Source organism: Amblyomma americanum, chromosome 1 (assembly GCF_052857255.1).
Source record: "Amblyomma americanum isolate KBUSLIRL-KWMA chromosome 1, ASM5285725v1, whole genome shotgun sequence".
In the NCBI taxonomy this organism is placed as follows: Eukaryota; Metazoa; Arthropoda; class Arachnida; order Ixodida; family Ixodidae; genus Amblyomma; species Amblyomma americanum.
In genome coordinates this window covers 183260141-183279700 of record NC_135497.1, presented here as the reverse complement: position 1 = coordinate 183279700, position 19560 = coordinate 183260141, and the positions used below count along the sequence as shown (strand labels likewise).

Here is a 19560-nt window from a genome sequence, read left to right as displayed (position 1 = left end):
GTACCGCCTCTACCCTTCGGAAAGTTCTAGGTGGGCGGCGGTATAATTGCTCAGGGTTCGCCACGTGCTGGAGGATGCGGCGGCGATAGCATTGTGCGCGATGCCATGTCTCGGCCCTATCCATAGGAGGTGACGACGGATGTGCAACGTCATCATGGGCCCAAGAAGCGGAAACGAGTGTGCATCCAGGCAAAGGTGCGGAAAGAGCTGCAGCGCGCGCTGCCTGGTGTGCCTTTTCGTTTCCAGTGATTCCTTCGTGTGCAGGAATCCATCTAATAACAATAGGGTAGCCCTCCTCTCGCAGGCGTCGGGCTTCAGTTCGAATTGCGCTAAGAACGGCATAGTCTGCTCCCCCCGCGCGGCATGCGGTGTACGCTGCTTGCGAATCAGTGTAAACATGGTAGGCGCATGGAGCCGGATCCTGTCGATCTACTATTCGAGTAATGGAAAGGCGTTTGGCAATAAGTTCGAGATTAGTGACAGTGTGTTCTTCGGAGAGCCGTTCAACTATTGTGGTATCTGACTCAGAGTCGTGACAAGCTATTGCGGCGCCAAGTTGAAACTGAGCGGCGTCTGTGTATAGTTGGATAGCCCCTCCCTGGGCTAGCTCGTATGACATCTTCTCGTGACGTTTAGCGGCAGCTTTGCGCCTTTGGGGATTAGCTGAACTCATGTTCTTTGGTAGTGGCATACCCTCTACTAAATCGATTCGTTCCCATGGTGGGGCAGGAGACGACAGCAGCTCTAATTTGTCAGTGTTGTAGCCTAATGCCCGCAGGATCTGACGGCCAGCCGCCGTTGTGGAGAGACGGACACGCTGGGCTTGCAATTGCTGCTCTGCCACATCCTGTAGGGCATTGATTTTGCTGCATGCGTGTAGGTCCTCTACTGGGCAGAACTGTGGTAGGCTAGTAACAAGGCGCATCGCCTTCCGATTGATTCGCTCAAGCTGAAGGCGTTGGGTCGCGTTAAGCCGCATGTAGGAATATGCATACAGTATTTTTGATGTTATGAGTGCCAGGGCTATCTGACGGAGTCCCACCTCTTTGATTCCCCACCCACGAGCAGAGACGCGGCGCATAAGATGTAAAGCCTGATGGCAACTAAGCACCATGTTATGAATCCAGCTTTTGGCTCCGTCATCCTCGTCAATAAGCATTCCGAGTATACGGATTGTTTGTTTCCGGCAAATAACCGAGTCCCCTAAATGAAGAGAGATAAGATTTCGTTCGGCCTCGGCTCGCAGCCGCGGACCGTTTATGACAGCCACGTACTCGGTTTTATCCGGAGAGGTTTTCATGCCACATTTCTTGATGTAGTCGTGGACGGCATTAAGGCCTGTCTGCAAGGCTAATTCCTGCTCCGCAGGGGACCCAGAATTGGTCCAGAGCGTTATATCGTCCGCATACACGGCAAAATTAAGACCGGGTATCGACGTTAGAATTGGCGGAAGACCTGACATCGCGATATTAAAAAGAGCCGGAGATATGACGGCGCCTTGGGGTGCGCCGGTTCGGTTAGGTTGCCGTGCACCCTGAGTATCCCCAACCATTACCGAGAAAGTCCTGTCCGCAAGAAACGCTTTCACGAAGCGGTAGAGGTTCCCGCGTATCCCCACTTCCTAGAGCCGTTGAAGTATGGTAGAGTGGGGCACGGAATCAAAAGCCTTTTTGACGTCAACCCCAACAACCACCCGGAGCTGTGTGCTGCTCGGGTATGCGAGAACGTCGTTATGAAGTCTTCTGAGAATATCCTGCGCGCAGAGTCCTCGTCGAAAACCTACTTGCATAGGAGACAGGACGCTGAACTTGTCTAAGTACCATTCCAGTCTTCTCAGAGCCATACGTTCCATGACTTTACAAAGGTTGGACGTCAGCGATATCGGCCTGAGGTCTTGTAATGTCCGACTTGGCTTACCGGGTTTTGGAATTGGTATGACAACTGACTCCTTCCAGGCAGAGGGAAGAGCACCGTTGGTCCAGCATTCGTTGAATACTTTCAACAGGGCAAGTTTATGTGATTTGGGAAGGTTAAGAAGTGTTGAATAGCGTACACCATCCGGTCCCGGGGAACTTTTATGGTTTGAGTCATACAAGGCTGCCTCCAGTTCGTCTAATGTGAAGGGAATGTCGTAATCATTCGATGTATCGGAGACGGGGTCCGCAGGCAAGGCATCCACCTTTTCAGGTTGGGGAAAAAAGACCTTCCCTGCTTGTATAGCTAGATCAGCCGGGGAGACGTTCAATTTCAGGGCCATGCCTTGGGAAGGGGGAATCGGCCTTTTGCGTCCAAGGACAGCTCGAAATATGTGCCAGGCCTTCGACAAGTTAACTGTTCCATTGAGCGAGTGGCACAGCAGCTGCCAATCTTGGAGAGTGAGCTGCATAGTATACTGCTCGACCTCTTGAGTAATGCGGGTGAGGGCGCGCCTACGGTGGGATGTCCGACCAGAGCGGCGGTACGCCTTGAGAGCACGAAGCCTACGATTCCACAGACTCAAAAGGTGGGAGTCCGGCTTCGGGGCATCGTATTTAACTGAAAGCTTCGTTGTGGCTTTCTTCTTGGCACCGTTGATCTGAGTAATGAGTTCGTCTAATTCTGTGGGAACGTTCACCTCACCGAGCATTCTGCGAAAATCGTCCCATGAGACGTGCTCCTCTATTCGATGGCGTTGTTGCCGCTTTAGTGACTTTCGCCCTCGAGGGGCCCATGACACCACCACGGGATAGTGATCACTGCCCATGACATCATCAGCCCGTGACCATATGATCTCATTAGGATGGGAAACAAATGTCAGGTCTGGAGAAGTGTCTTGTTGACCTTTGTGCTGGCCACAGCGACTGGGCAGCGTAAGGTCGTTAACGATGGTCAGTTTGTCTTTGACAATGTGCTGCCATAGATGCCTTCCCCTAGCATCTGAGCGATGATATCCCCAGCTGGTGTGCATGGCATTAAAATCACCCCGAACTATAACGCGATCCTGAGGATATATCCTTAAGAAGTGTTCTATAAAAGATATATCTACTCGATATGTCGTAGTACCGAAGGATCTGGCATAAACCGAAAAAACCAATGCTTGTTGGTCCCCTTCTGATGTAAGGCGCACTCCCGCTACCTCTTGCGTCTGCGTGCACCACGCGGACGTATCAAGCTCGGTGTGGGCAGCGCGAGAGAGAACAAGTACGCATGCCTGCCCATAGGCTACTGGATTCGCGGATCGCGATCCTGGCCCAGGACGTCGGGGCTCTATGGAAGGGGTGCAGTAAGGTTTGTACCCTATTAGATTGGGCCTATTAGTACCAGTCTCCTGAAGCAGGATAGCTAGAGGAAGCGTCGGCGTGATGGACAGTCTCCTTTGAAGTTCTGCTTGTTTGCGACGGATTCCCCGGCAGTTCCATTGTAAGAACCATATAGGAGAGTCCGAAGCAAAAATGTCATGAGGTTTCGCGCTAGTGCCCGCCATTTTGAAACTGGAAGGTGCGCGGAAGAGAAGATGATGTGTGCCCAATTCCGGGCTCTTGATTCGGAGAAGCCTGCGACAGTCCTAAGAGTGGAAGCATGCGCTTGATCACCTCAGCAGTGACCATTTCGATAATGTGCTTGAGTTGGTCGTCATCTAAGTGCACCGTGCGTGAGCGATCTTGCGCCAGATGCGTTTCTGCTCCGCGCTGTGTAGCACGGAGAGTTTCAGCATAAGCACGGTGTATGTGTGCTTGCTTTGGCGCCGTCGCGGAATGCTCAAGAGATCTCGTTAGGGATGGAGGTGTGGCATTCCTTAGACTAGTGCTCTCAGTTTGTGTAGAGCGGCCGTGCGCATTTTTCCCTCTAGTTTTATGTTCACTGCCTCGTTCCTTTGGTAACGGCTGACTTTGTATTTGAGGGAAGTCCTCCTTAACAAGCACAATTTGCTCCGAGGGTGATCGCTGTGCGCTGGCAGGGCTCTTGTGCGCAGCCGTCGAAAACGTTTCGTTGCCATGTAGACGCTCGGCTTGTTGCTTGCGCTCCTTTCGTCGCGATACTCGAATTCGGCGGACAATGCCGTTCCTCAGGGTTTTGGTAGCCTGTCACCGAACAGGGCACTTCGGGTCTGTAGCTACGTGTCATGACCTCCGCAATTACGGCATAGTGGTTCTGTCGGGCATACCTCGAGGTTTCCATGTGAGGGGCGACCGCAGAACGAGCATCGACGTTGGTCGACTAGTGGACACGAATTTGTCCTATGTCCGATTTTATGACAGGTCTCACATATGACAGATTTCGGGTGATAAGGTATGACCGGCAGGAGTATGCTGTATAGATGGATTTTGCGGGGAAGGCTGGAGCCCTCAAATGTTATGAGAGCTGCTCCGTTCTTGCCCATTGGTCTGGCACTGATTACCTTGCACGAGTAGCACGTGAGGTTGGCCATGAGCTGTTCGCTTGTTAGCCCGTTGGCCCGATATATGACCCCGCGGATCTGGCCGGAGCGAATGGTTTCATAGGCTTGTATAGATGTAGGCTTTCCAGAAATTAAGACAGACTGCAGTCCAAGAAGATGGTCCCTGGCATGCGTATGCGATACGTCGACCGCAAACTGACTGCTTCTTTCAAGAGGCCGTACTTGAAAGCCTGAGTGAAAATGGATTTTTTGAAGCTCATCGGCAATGGCTCTGTGCAGCCAGTGTGCGGGGAGTGAGCCTAGTTGTCCAGGTGAACTTAGCTTCATTATCACAGCATGATTAACACAGGCTGGACCGGCAGCTGCAGCTTTGTTCTTTAGCCTAACAGGCTGCCAGTCATCCTCTTCAGAGTGGTCATTATCAGCCGAGTGATCGGTTCTGCCGAATGTGGTGACCATGGGGGCCGAGGAAGGGCCCCTCGATTGAAAATGCGTATCCGCGTAGCAACCATTTATTGCTGTCTGCGAGCGGCCAAATTTTACGCCGTGTCGTTTGTTCACCAAGCGAGCGTTTTCTTGAGTTATCTGAGAAGTGCCTAACCCCATCCTAGACTGCTTGGCAAATTTCGAAAATGGAAAAGTGCAAGATCCTACCTGAGAATGGTTATTTCCAGGCATGTTTTCCGTGGAAGGAACAGAGAAGGGATTGGAGACAGGTATCGCCGCAACCACTTGGCTGGATTCGTCGTCCGTCATGCTTGCGTCGGCGTCAAGCACAGCGACAGATTGCGCCGCGTTATCTGTGCCGCTACGAAGCGATGTTGCCTCGGCGGCTTGCTGCGGCGCCCCGGGAGCCATGTTGGCGGCATCGGCGGTGGGCGTATCGGATGTATCCGGATGGTTTCCTGTGGTAGTCTTCGACATGGAAGCATTGAAACTGTTGTCCACAGGTGACAAGGAACACGATGGCACTGGCCCATCTATTTTTGGGAGCCTAGCCCAAAAACGTCCGGGCCAAAAAGCTTCGAAAAGTCGGAACGATGCGAACGTGCGTCAGTTCGAGACGGCTCAACAAAATTAATGTTTTGAGCAGTTTGGTGCCCTTACAAGTTCACCCATATATGCCAGAATTTCATGCAGCGCACCACACTCCTCATGACATTTATTTTTTTAGACTGCATCCTTTGGACCAAACTCGCAAGGCACGCGAACTGAGGCAGCCTAGCTCGCAATTTCGGGTGCCTGCGATAAGAAAACAGCAACGCAGAGCGTGGGAGGGCACAGGCGATCAGGCACATGCCAAAAAGCAAAGCCAGCTGCACACCAGCTATCTTCAGCCCCCGTAAACATACTGAGAGCATTATCTCAAAGCCGGTGACTATATATATATATATATATATATATATATATATATATATATATATATATATATATATATATATATATATATATATATATATATATATATATATATATATATTAAGGAAGCCAACAGTCACCGAAATCAAAGTGCATAGGGGAGTGTTTCTTTTTTTTTAATATCTAGTGCCAATCAAATAGTTTTTTTTGTTAAAGAAAATTACTTATAAAGCAGCAGAAAAAACAACCATGCCGCCGGTGGGATCCGAACCCACGACCTCCGAATATCACGTCCGGTGCTCTTACCAACTGAGCTACGGCGACGGCTGTCCAATCTGCTAGCACCGGACGTGATATTCGGAGGTCGTGGGTTCGGATCCCACCGGCGGCATGGTTGTTTTTTCTGCTGCTTTATAAGTAATTTTCTTTAACAAAAAAAACTATTTGATTGGCACTATATATTAAAAAAAAGAAACACTCCCCTATGCACTTTGATTTCGGTGACTGTTGGCTTCCTTAATATGTTTGTTGAACGAGCCCCTCACTTCATTTGCCTTGTCTGCTAATAGCTTAACGGGGGTCTCGGTTCTGGCAGTCTTGATGCCATAGGTAGCACAAGAGGGCTCTCGCACAGTTTCCGCCCTCGCCGTTAGATGACGTTCTACGTCACACTTGCGGTATTACAGGACGTGCTACGTCCACCGCTATGGACGAGGGTGGCGCTGGTGAACACTCTCAAGGTTTGCTTACACGCAAAACATAATTACCCACGAAAAGCAGCAGATTGGACAGCCGTCGCCGTAGCTCAGTTGGTAAGAGCACCGGACGTGATATTCGGAGGTCGTGGGTTCGGATCCCACCGGCGGCATGGTTGTTTTTCTGCTGCTTTATAAGTAATTTTCTTTAACAAAAAAAACTATTTGATTGGCACTAGATATTAAAAAAAGAAACACTCCCCTATGCACTTTGATTTCGGTGACTGTTGGCTTCCTTAATATGTTTGTTAAACGAGCCCCTCACTTCATTTGCCTTGTCTGCTAATATATATATATATATATATATATATATATATATATATATATATATATATATATATATATATATATATATATATATATATATATATATATATATATATATATATATATATATTTCCACCCTTAGCATCTACTTGGCAGCTTCAATCGCCCCGAAGGGCCTTCGGTTAACAGTAAAACCAGCTATACGTGAAATGTCCGTCAGAAATAAAACAAAGTGGAACACAATACTAGCGACCGCTTCACTTGAACTAACCAGTGTTGTCTTAGAGCACTATGCCTCTTCCAAGAAAGTTCTTGTTAACAGAGAGTACCAAATGCGCTCTTATTACAAACTCGGTTGTGTCGAACCAGCTGTATTAGAAAAATATGAAACCAAAAAACTAACTGAACTTAGCGCCTTAAAAACAAGAAAGTTACTTCGTGACAAAGTGGAGTGCTCTTTTCCCCAGCAACAACTTAATGGTTATGAATTCGGTCCTCATTCAAGAGCCACAGATTGGCCCTCTGCTTTCTCGGAAGTGCCCGCCATCAACAAAAAACTTGGTAGTCAAAATACTTCGACCGTAATGAATCTCTCTGTTTACAAATTAACCTTGGAAGAAAACAACGTGTTGTCCCGTGGCCTTAGTTTTTGCCCCTCTATAGGCGGCTACAGCGAGTTCCAGCTGCTGAAATATTCGGACAATTTTGCCCGCAACCTGCGCCTGCGCGAATTTTTTTACGACAAAGCTAATTCTAATGCCCCGCGAAATTCATTGCCGTCTTACAAGCACTGGGCTCCCCCAACAGAGCGGGACAAGTGCCTAGAGTTGTATATTGGTGCTGTGCAAAAAGATATTCTACAACTGTACAAGAGTAAGGTACCTTTCCACCGTAATCTTTCAGTTCGCGAAACTAGAGCAATGAAACAGTTAGCATCTCGTAATGAAATCATCATTAAGCCTGCTGACAAGGGTGGAGCTGTGGTTGTAATGAACAAGAGTGATTATGTCGTAGAGGCATACAGGCAGCTAGCAGACAGTTCTTTTTATCGACTTCTAGACTATGACCCCACAAATCAGTTCAAAGAAATTCTCAAGAATACATTGCTAGACCGTTATAATGGTAACCAAATTACAGAAAACGTTTTTCGCTCAATCATTCCGCTAAGCCCGGTTGCTGGTAGATTCTACTTGTTACCAAAAATCCATAAAGTAAGCATTCCGGGTCGACCCATCGTTTCTGGTGTCGGCACTGTTACGGAAAATCTATCCCGCTACGTCGATACGCTAATTAATAGAATTCCGCCCACATTTCCGTCCTACATAAAGGACACTACTAACTTCCTGTCCGATATCGTTGATCTTGTCATTCCTCAGGGTTCTTTGCTTGTCACCCTCGACGTCACTTCACTCTATACGAACATTCCGCATGCAGATGGTATCGGAGCAGTCGTGACCGTCTACAGTGAAGCTCGCATTGAAAGGATAGTGGAGGGTGGTACACTGGCCACCTTACTTAAACTGATATTAAAACTTAACAACTTTAGAGTTTGAGGGAAAGCATTATGTTCAAATTAGTGGCACTTCTATGGGCACGCGCATTGGGCCTAATTATGCAAACATATTTATGGGTTGGTTGGAAACGGCATTTTTGAAAAGCCGGTCTTTAGTACCATTTTACTATAGGTGTTACATTGATGACATATTTTTTATTTGGCCCCATGGAGAAAACGAGCTGCTTTCATTTATAGCCGATTTCAACAACCTGCATTATTCTATATCATTTTCCCATACGTACTCTAGACGTAAAGTGAATTTTCTTGACGACACCGTTTTGCTTCACGGAGACAGATTGACTACAACGGTGTACCAAAAACCTACTGACCGCCAGCAATATTTGCACTTTGATAGTAGCCATGTCAAACATGTTAAAACCAGCATCCCCTACAGTCAAACATTTCGGTTCAAACGTATCTGCTCGAAACAATCTGACTTTAAAAGCAACTGCGCCACACTTCGTAGCGCACTCATTAAACAAAATTACCCCCCTCAGCTTATCGATGACGCTATAGTGCGTGCAGATACACAATCCCGAAGGATTCTACTTGCTAAAGAAAAACCAGATATTTCCCACTCGAATACCAACCTTGTCCTCACTCATTCTGCATCCGCACCAAAAGTTTCGGCAATCCTAAAAAAACACTATAATATTATCATGCAAAGTGTTCGCCTGAAGGAAATATTTGTAGAGCCACCAAGGGCTGTTTATAGAAGATCGAGAAATCTACGGGACATACTAACGTCTTCAAAAACTAGTCCTCCGCAACTCACAGGCTGCCACCCTTGCAACAAGAGCCGCTGTAAACTTTGTCCGCATATGACTATGTCTCAGAGCGTTAGCAGTACGAGTTCTAACTTTCATTTAAAAACTCAGGGTGACTTCACCTGCGATAGTGCGAACGTTATTTACCTACTCCAGTGTACGATATGTAACCTTCAGTATGTAGGCCAGACAGAAACCCCCTTTAGATATTACGCGTCAATAACCACAGAGCCCATGTTAAATCCCTCCCAAACCTGCCCCTATCAAGACATGTTCAGCTCCCAGGCCATTCATTTGATCACATTACAGCTACTATTCTGGAATCTGCATTTAAATCTAATCACGACCTAGAAATTAGAGAGTCTTTCCTGATCTATAAGTTTAATACAGTATCTTCTGGTTTGAACTAAAGCGCGGAAATTGAGCACCCTACCACTTAAAACATCCTGATATCCACCGATGTTAAGTGCTATTCTGTTCGTGCTCTTTCTTCATGTATATCGCACCCCGCGTTTGCGTTTAATCGCGCCTGTATGTTTACCTTCCTGCTCCATCATATAGCTAAAATTTCGCTACGTTTATGTTTTACCTCACCGCACGGGTGTGCTTCATATTTATTCTTTTCTTGTGCTCGGACAGAACAGGCAGATAGCGTCATGAGTTATTTTGTCAGGATGTAATAAAAGCTAATACTGTTACCGTTTATGCTGCTTTATCGTGACCTGTGCTTTTTAGTGATGGTATTTTTTTAGTGTTTTTAGAGTGTACAAATTCTGGTTTCTTAAGAATTTGCTGTCCAGTAATTTTAGTTTCTCATCTTCGCACTGTAATCATGACACGTTTAATCATCTGTCATCGCATTCTGTAGCTATAGAGTGTTAACGCGCTAAATTTCGCAACGTAGCCCTCCTGTTCAGCCATTGAGACCCACATTCGCGTTCTAGTCACGTGTGTGATACGTTTTTAATCTTCTGTGCATTATATGTTTGTACTTTTTTTGCACCCTCCGTCATATTCTGTGTCCTCCGTTCCTATTCTGTTATTCTGATGAAGGCCACTCCACAGCCGAAACGTCAAATTACATTGTTTTCAAACGTTGGTCTCTGTTTATTCACTATATATATATATATATATATATATATATATATATATATATATATATATATATATATATATATATATATATATTGTGATTATTGTTAAGTACTGGTCGGGGGATGGGGGAGGAGGAAAATAGGGATTAGCTCTGCCCAGTAATTGCCTCCGTCGAAGGGGTCACCGCAACTGGGATTTGCTCGTGGCGCTACCAGCAATCCAGCAGTAGTGGCTTGATCGCGACGAGCAAGCTGACCATGGGTAAGCCTGTCAACATTCATCTGTGGAGGTCCGCGTGAACGGTCCTATTCCGGGGGATCTTATTTTGAGCAGGTACCTGTCCCCTCCCCTGCCAACAGCAGGTATGACCACTGTCGTTAGTCAACTGCTGTGAAGTTACAGACAGTTGCAAAGTTTTCAGCTTGGCGGTGATGAAGGATTCTTTACCAAACCTCACTGCCATGTGCTGTAACCAATTCAGCCCTATGATGTACTTCGAGACATTCATGTTTGAACGTGAGGCACTGTGCCTTCTTGCAGGAGCAGCCAAGCACACCTCACCCCCCCCCCCCCCCCAGCACACCTCTCTTTCCGTCAGAGTTTCAGTGGGCAGCGAGCCGGGGATAAACAGCTTGCAGAGGGAGGCCAGTCTGCAGCTGGTAGGTGACCTGCATTTCAAACCATTTTATGTGTATGCCTTTTAGCTTGTGTACACTGCTGATTACCTCATCTGCATTTTTGCTAATTTTGGAAGGTGTAGTAGTACGTAAACTCCAGATTGCAAATGCAGCCTCAGCTTCTTTGCCTTTCTTTTCTGGAAGTGCGTTTTTGCCTTCAGCCACAGTACCGACTAAGCACACATTTTAGTCGTACACAGTTCACACTTTGCTGAAACTGTTTACTATGCAGTTGTGTTTGTGTAATGATTTCATGTAGACGACGCCGCTGAAACGTCCTGGCTGGAGGAGACGGGGGAGACATCTGCTGAACTGCTGGTGGAGGAGCATAACAGCATCGGCAGCGTGCTGACACAGCCAGTCAGTTGACCTGCCAGTATGCAGGCTGCACATTACCCTCTTTTCAAGGTGCTTCTGATAAATACCATTTGCTGGAGCGCCATACAGTCATAGTTGTTTTACAATGTCCACAATAGTTCCCTTCAGATCCGGCATATTGATACGTTGTGCAAGCTTTTTCACTTTTACAGCCGGAGCTGTGACAAGGCTCACGTGCTCATTGAGTTCACTGAAACAATGCTGCATTTGTCATATCACTGAGTGCAACTGCTTTTATGTGCTGCTGCTCCCCTCAGACGTTGCAGCAAACAGCTTGCTTATTGCACAGCGTGCTGTGTCTTATGACAAGTGTACATTCAGTCTGTTTCCCCTCCGACAGGCACCCGCCAGCAGCAGCCCACTGCACCACCCGCATCGGCAGTTCCAGGCCGTCCATTGCAGTGGAGGATGTAGCTGGAAGAGGAGGTGGACGAGCTGCTTAGGGAGACAAGGCACACAGCAGATTTCGCTAAGGCACGCAGCGGGCAGGATGCCGAATTTTCAGGCACGCCTCCTGGAGGTATAGGCTGACAGGATGCGCCACTTTTTGTGCAACAGAAGCTGCTGCATGCAACGTAATGTTGCTACGTCCACCGTTCCAAACCTGTGCTTAACCTCACTATGACCGTCTCTTGTGGGATGTGGCCCAAAATATTTCAGTTGGTCATCTATAACATGAAAGTGAAATGAGCTTTGAATGTATTTGGAGCAATAGTTTGCTTTAGAACTTTATTGTATGTGCAGCACCTCAACGAGGCTGCTGCAGACAGAAGGCAGCTAACAGCCACTATGTCAGACCTTGAAACAGCAGTGGGGGACGCGAGAAGGGAATCGGTGCTCCTGCACGAGCAGCTTGTACTGGTCGAATCTCCTTCATGGTGGTGCTGCTGCAAAACCAGCTACAGCCGCCATCAACATAAGTTTTTTATTGTTTTTCAATCTCGTTTTCTGGCACACTTATTTACAGCCTTCTGCAAGACACAGAAGGTGTGGTTTTTTCTTATTGTGCCTTTTTACCTTTTGCAAGACGCAGAAGGTGTGTGATATTCTCTAGTCAGTGTGTGACGCAGAAGGCATATGATATTCTCTAGTCAGGTTGTTTTTGCATATTTGTAATGGTGCCTTTTTAAATTTTGCAAGATGCAGATGTATGACATCTAGTATGTCTGTACCTACTTTTTTCTGATGTTACTGTTTTACTTTTGCAAGATGCTGAAGTGTTAATGGCCTAACTATGGAGCTGCTGCAACGGGACTTTTCATGCAGTATTGCCTGCATTGTAACAAGCTGCATGTTTTGTTCGGCTCGGCATGACTGTGTTTCATGTTCTGCTGTTCAATGAAAACCTCTACACGCATACCACCTAACTGATGTAACTGTGATGTCTACACGTCTCTATATATCTATGAGGACTTTTTAGTAATGCTACATTCATTGCGAGCACTGCGACTTGCATTAAGTTCCATACACTTAGGGATACACCATTTCCATCGAAACTGCTGCACTGTTCATCATATGCAGTGATAATGGCCATTGGTAATGTAATAGTAATACCTTTACTTTCCATCATAGTGATGGGGGAGGTAGGGAAAAAAACTGGGCACTTATCTTGACGTGGCTCCCAACCACCTCCCCAGCAATAATAAAAAAGTGAGAAAAAGGAATCAGCAGAACAGTGTAGCATGTGCAGAAAATGAAAGTGCACTCGACGACTTATTATAATTATGGATTGTCAGCTCGAGATTCACAAACAAAAGTGAGGACATTTGCACCAAACATGCGCAGAAATTTGGTTCTTCAAAAAAAGGAGGTCACCATTTATGCAAGAAAAAAAAGATAAGCAAACAAAAAAGGAACCATTTTGTTCCCACTAGCCGAAAAACAGTGAGACAAAGTGAAAATTCAAAGCTTTAAACACCATGTCGAACTTTTGCACTCTGAAAATAAGGAAATGCAACAATACATTTGCCACTTTTTAGATTACAAAATGCAGGTTTTACATGAAGAGGAATGAATGAAGAATCACAATCACAGCAAATAAAACAAACGAAAACATTTCCTACTAGAACATATCTAGAAAATATCAGGAAACAGGTTCAGCCATTGATAAAGCTAATCTGATATCAGCTTCCATTGTTTGCTGGAGTTGAAGGCCATGTTTATTTAGTAAATTCAACAAGTTTGGAATGTGATCCCATATCATCTGTTTGGCATAATTTGTGCAGCATAACACTTTGTTTCATATATGAGGGTTACGGTTGGGATAATGCTTAACTTTTCTCTGTAAGGAAGCCAGTTCATTCAAAAACTACATTCTTTTAATTTCATTTTTATAGGCTGAAGCTAAGTGGTAAGCGTACATATATATGGCCATAATGTTATGTTTCTGAAAAGAGCGGAAGGGACAGATGGGCATAAGGAGCGTTGGAAACATTTCTTAACATTTTTTTCTGCAGTCCCTATATTTTATGCGTGTTACTTAGGGTTGTCGTTCCCCTGGCAAAGTAACAATATTTGATGTGCGAGTAGATCAATGTGTGGTGTAACAGAGTTTTAACCTTGGTAGGGAAGATATGTTTGTTTATATTAGTAAAGCTAACGAGTCATGACAACTTCTGTAAAATATGATCCACTTGGGCATCCCATGACATCTGTTCCATGCAGACGACACCAAGTATTTTAAATGAGCTTACAATTTCTATGAATTATTATGGCAGATATCTTTATCAATGAATACGTTTCTATTTTTTCGACGAAAGAGAACGGCTTTTGTTTTATTAGCGTTTACATTGAACTTGTTTCATTTAGACCATTCTTCAATACTTATGAGTGCTCTGTTTGCCTGGTTAATTACTTGATTGGGCAAAGTGGCAGAAAATAGTAATGTCGTGTCTTCTGCATAAATAACAAAATTTTGGCTACATCATCTATATCAACGCTTTGGTACATGTTAAAGGTTTTGTAGTCATGTAAAAGCTATTATGTAGTGCTTACTGAGCATTGCACTACTTGTGTACTACGTTTGTGCACTTGCTGCAAAATTGGGCTTATTGCCTGCACAAGCTGTGCACAAGCTGTAATAATTACCAGTTGAGCTTGTAGTCTTGCAATCTCCTTTTATCATGTCAGCATGACAATTTGTGTTGCCCTTGACAAGACATATGGAATTATTGTCAATGTTATGGCATGCAATCTGTTTTGCTAATGCGTGTGCTCATGTGACCGCCTATGTGAAATGGCGCAGGATGCACTAAATAAAGCTTCAGTGGTACTTTCTGATTTCATCAAACATTGCCCTCCTTGCTTCAACATTACACTATTTATTCACGTGCTTTGTCACGCAAACAGCGAGCACAGGTGGCTCTCCAAACAGCACAGGCAGGCTGCAAGATGACGACAGTGGAGGGGCAGGTGGGTGCACACGGGCAACGGCATAGGAGGGTGCATGAAGATGCTTTTCGCCTACTGGACGACTTGTTTCGGCGCGAGTTTAAAGTGGAGAAGTAGATTGAAGTGGCTTCGCGGCGAACTCTATGATGACATGGCAGCTGGTGTGCACGCTTGCTTCTTTGCCACTGCACTGCAGGCTTCAGACACACAGCGCGAACAAAAAAAAAGAGCTGCCACTTCCCTCGCTGTAGCCAAAACAACCACGACATACAAACAAACATTGGCTGGACACTGCCTTGGCTGCAAAGGCATGGCCAGCTAGTTCATTGCCTATGTTATCGCCTGCGCAACCGTACCAGTCGCTGCTGGAGACGGTTTCTCCGCAGCTGGCTCACGTGCACGCACGGCTTTCCCCCGGAAGTAGGTGAGGTGGGCCATTGTCTTCAGGGGCAGGGGGCATCCTCGTCGTCCGCTGAAGTAGGGGCCTCCAAGCAGAGGTTGTGCAGCGCTGCACATGCTGCCATGATAACAGCCGCTCGCTCTGGCTTGTAATGGAGCGTCCGAAACCTTTGCACGACTGAGATGTTTATGCAAACACCACTGAAAGGACACCTTTGGAAGCTCATGTTGATGTAAACGATTCACTGCTATTTCCAACACGCCACAAGTGCCGTACAAACGCCTTCTTGCTTGGTTTAAGTTTGAAATACTATGCATTTCAACAATGCTTTATGTCCCTTGTGTTTCTGCTGCATTCAGTAACACAGGAGCAACTCGCTCAAGGCGGATGTATCGTACCGCAATGCGTATTCCCAAGTGCAACGAGCACGTCACATTCTGGTAGCTTCAGTGCATGCGGACCACTGTAGCTCGATATATGTAACCGAGACAGGGCTTGCTTACTGCTTACCCCGAAGAAACTCCCCGCCCTCCAACATGCACCCGCCGCGGTGGTTCACTGGTTAAGGCGCTCGTATACTGAGCCGGAGTAAAAAAGTTCGAACCTGACCGCGGCGACCGCGTTTGGATCGAGGCGAAACGCAAAATAGCCCGTGTGAATAATTAATAATTGGTTTTGGGGGAAAGGAAATGGCGCAGTATCTGTCTCATATACCGTGTGCTGTGCGATGTCAGTGCACCTTGAAGATCCCGAGGTGGTCTGATTCGTTCTGGACACCTCCACTGCGGCAACTCTTTCTTCCTTTCTTCTTTCACTCCCTCCTTCATCCCTCCCTTGCAGTGTGGTTCTGGTGTCCGCTCAGATAGGTAAGGCAGTTACTGCGTCATTTCCTTTCCTCAAAAATGAATTTTCATTTTCCTCCAACATGCATCTCACCACCTCAAACCGCAGCCACGAGTAGCGCCACGCGAACGCGTCGTAGCACGAGCCGGGGCAGCGGGGTTCTACGACCAGGATTCGAAGGTTGGAGTCGCAGACTTGAAAAAAAAAACAGATTCAACACAGGTTTAGACATGAACTTCCGCTGTCGCGGCCCGGACTTAGAGCCGAAGACATGCAGTCGAAAACAGCAGAGGATGAAGTCTACTCACTATCATGGTGTTCAAGGCGTAATAGCCCTTGCGGATCCAGAAGGCTGCCCTTTGTGCAGCATTGCCCCGAGACGCCTTGATGGCGATTAGTGTGCCATCGACACACCCAACGACGCCGGGGATGCTACCGTGGTGATGGAAGCTCTCCTTCGCCACCCCCTTCCCTTCGGGGTCGCCGGAAAGCGAACCCACCCGTTCCGCGACCCAACCTTCACGAAGGCTTCGGCAACCTGCCGTACACATTTGCTCACCATCGGTTGCACTATCCCGACGCGGTTTGAAAACCGTCGCTGGCGAAAAAGTGAAACGCACACAGAAGGCCTGCCGCTCCACTGACAGCGCAATTGCTCGCAAACCTTCCAGTTCATAGGCAATTACTTGACACGACCGCCATGCAGTGTCCTTGTCCAAGCGAAACTCGCGTCGAAACTCGTTACTCGCACCGCCGCAGTACGCTGCTACGTTTGCCGCCATTTTCCCTCGCAAAGATTGTGGGCGTACTGTAGGGGCTACGTTTTTCGCTCGCAAGATTCAGTCACATTCAGCCCGCATAACTAAGTTCGCAACGTCATCACTGCAGCAGTGTTCACTACGTGAATAGTAGCCGCCGGTGACGCAAAAATTCATTTGTCCGCCGGCCAAGACCGACCAATAGGAGCGGGGAATTGTGAGCGTTATAGTACGGAGAGCGGTACGTAATGCAGCCCCAGAATTTCTTTTGAGAGGTAATTGTGTTGTGCTGTAATCTAGTCAATTTATAGCGTACCTACGGTGCATGAATCCCACGTTTCCGCCGTACCATACTTCTTCATGAAAATATCAGGAAAAAAAGATTGGTTTGGTTGGAAAAACCCAGAGAATGAGATGAGCGTTGTATGTGCTTGACCATTCACCGCTGGCAATCGCTCCGTCTCACGACCATGCTGTTTTATTTTTCCAGCAATCAAAGCTGCTCTCAAGCACATATCTACACGGAAGAAGTTGAAAGCAGTACGCAATATCAGAGATAGTATAATATAATGCTACCATCCAAGCTTTTCACCCTTTTCTGTTACGCTTCAAAAACTGCGTTAAACTCGACGCGTCAGTAGCGCGCAGCTGAACTCGGCAAAACATCGCCGCCTTCGCGTTAGCAAGCGCAGCGCGTGGCTCCTATAGTTCATACAAATCAAGCGCCTCTCTGTGGGCCACACCGCTGCACAGTTTTTTACGTCGTTTTGGGGGTATTTTTTCACCGGCTCGGGTGTCGTAGTGAAAAAAGAGAGCCAAGTGCGAATACGCCATTAGTCCATTCGAACTCGTGACGCCGTTACCGAAAAGCGAGGGTTGCCACCGTTTTGAAGTGAATAACGTTTTTGCGCAGCCTCTGGGATCCACGCCCAAGCTTCGATGTAGACGTGCGCATTTTACATGCGAAATCGGCCGGGGATGGCGACACCACCTGTATTTCGTTTTATGGTTTTTTCTAGCTTATAAAAGCTCCGTTTTAGCGGAGAGTGGTCTCTTTTCGCTTAAAGCGTGGTACTCCATCTATACAGGTCAACTTCTATTTGCTCTCAATGTCCTATTAAGCTATGGATTACCTAGCTGGGTTGTTTCTTGGGTTTTTTAGTTAGATGAACAATGTGCATTCTTGTCCTGATGCTTCCCTCTAACGCTTTTGCAGCTTTTCGCGATTTTCACTGCCTAGAGGGAGCACCACTCTTGATTTAAAGTTATGGGGCCCCTGAAGAGGCCAATGCGTGAGCGGAGTGTTCTGTATCCATAGCACACAGACTGAAGTTGATGGCAGTTCAACACTGGCAGTTAAGAAACCGGCAACACTTGGAATGATCGGCTGCGGGCCCGTCTTTGCTGGGTGACAGCCTTCTTGTACCCTTCGCTTATCTTAACCAACGGCTCTCCTCCAATACCTGCCGTCCTTCAAAGCATTTGTATCTTTCACCCTTGAGTTTTCTTTCTTTTCAGGATCAGCCATTCGTTACTACGCCAAGGCACGGTTATCCGCCATCGCTATCTGATTTCTTAAGCGCTTTCTTTAGCAGCGCACGCGGCCTATGCAGTTCATATGGGTGCACGTGCGCACCTCCTCACTCCGCGATTACGAGGCTGCCCACAATACATATCGAGGATTAACGGATCACGCAAGGGAGCAACATCTTCCCCATTCGCTGAGGACCGCGAGGGATCGCATGGTTTTATGTCTAAGAATTGCAACATCCTGCCCTCTATAGCTCAGACCCTCAGGGATACAAGTCCGTAACCGAAGCCTAAGAAATCCTATGGAGGCAACTTGAATCGGGATCATTCCTTTACCCGGCGCTATATGCGGCCATGTTTCTGGCCCATACTCCCCCATATGTAAACTATGTGGCCAAAAGGCCGATTAATCATATTTTATGGGCATGTCTCATGGACGCCCCACCTAAAAAGGGAGTTCGTCAGAAGGCATTTTACTTCCTTTTTACTCATTTCTGTTTAGAGTGTAGGAGCTACCTACAGGCAGTTCATCAAAAAAGTTCATGATTTGGGATTGCAGATACTTTCGAATGCAGCCTTAGCCCACGACACCGTGAGATACGGGAATTAACCTAGCGTTTCAGCATACTTGCACCGTTGTGCTTGGCATGGAGTGCATTGATACACTCATTTCAGCTACCACAAGGTATCAGTCCGGCATTCTGGAAAGCAATTAAAAAAATGTTCTGGTCGCAACAACTGTGCATTGCTAGTATTTTTTATTGTTATCGAAAAGCCACACCTACAGTTACTGAAAGCAGAAAGACCCATTGAGCCAATCATAGCCGCTTAGTACTGTTATACAGGTAGCTCTCGCTGGAGAATGACCTTAGATTGTAAGCTGACCTCGACTATTTTTTTTAATGTATATAGTGACAGGAAATTTTGGCACTTATAGGAGCACCTCGACTGCCTAAGGACCGAAAATACCGGAATTTCTGCGATGACCACGTGTTTAATGGTGTGCCTAGGCATGAACTCCGCTTGTGTCAACGCTCGAGTGATCGCAACGGCTTGCAAACGTAATCGGTCAAACCTGCGTGTTAATCACTAGACAGTTCGACGTACGTATTTTTCCTGCAATATGCTTTTAGTGCTTAGCAGCCTATGGACTCGCCGTGTATGATACACCATAAATACGAGAAAACAATTTTTCTTACGGGGCCGTGGGCGTTGCAGTGTGCAAGGAAAAAAGCCTATGCTTTGCGCTGTGGTTCGATGGCGCGCTTACTGAAGGCGGGAATAGTAAATACGTTGGCTACCGATTCATTTGAAAAAGAATCATGATTGTACATCAGGCCACGATCACTATGCAGGTCCTCAAATATACGTTCCGAAAAATACTTGAGACAACCACTTAAGTTTTGAA

At 46.7% G+C, this 19560-nt stretch overlaps 2 non-coding genes across 2 annotated transcripts; one reads left to right on the top strand and one right to left on the bottom strand.

Moving 5' to 3' along the window:
• Positions 1–5987: 5987 nt before the first annotated feature.
• On the bottom strand, positions 5988–6061 carry TRNAS-UGA (transfer RNA serine (anticodon UGA)). The gene has a single exon. It is a non-coding gene; the product is annotated as a tRNA-Ser (tRNA).
• Positions 6062–6531: 470 nt separating this feature from the next.
• On the top strand, positions 6532–6605 carry TRNAS-UGA (transfer RNA serine (anticodon UGA)). The gene has a single exon. It is a non-coding gene; the product is annotated as a tRNA-Ser (tRNA).
• The last annotated feature ends 12955 nt before the right edge of the window (positions 6606–19560 follow it).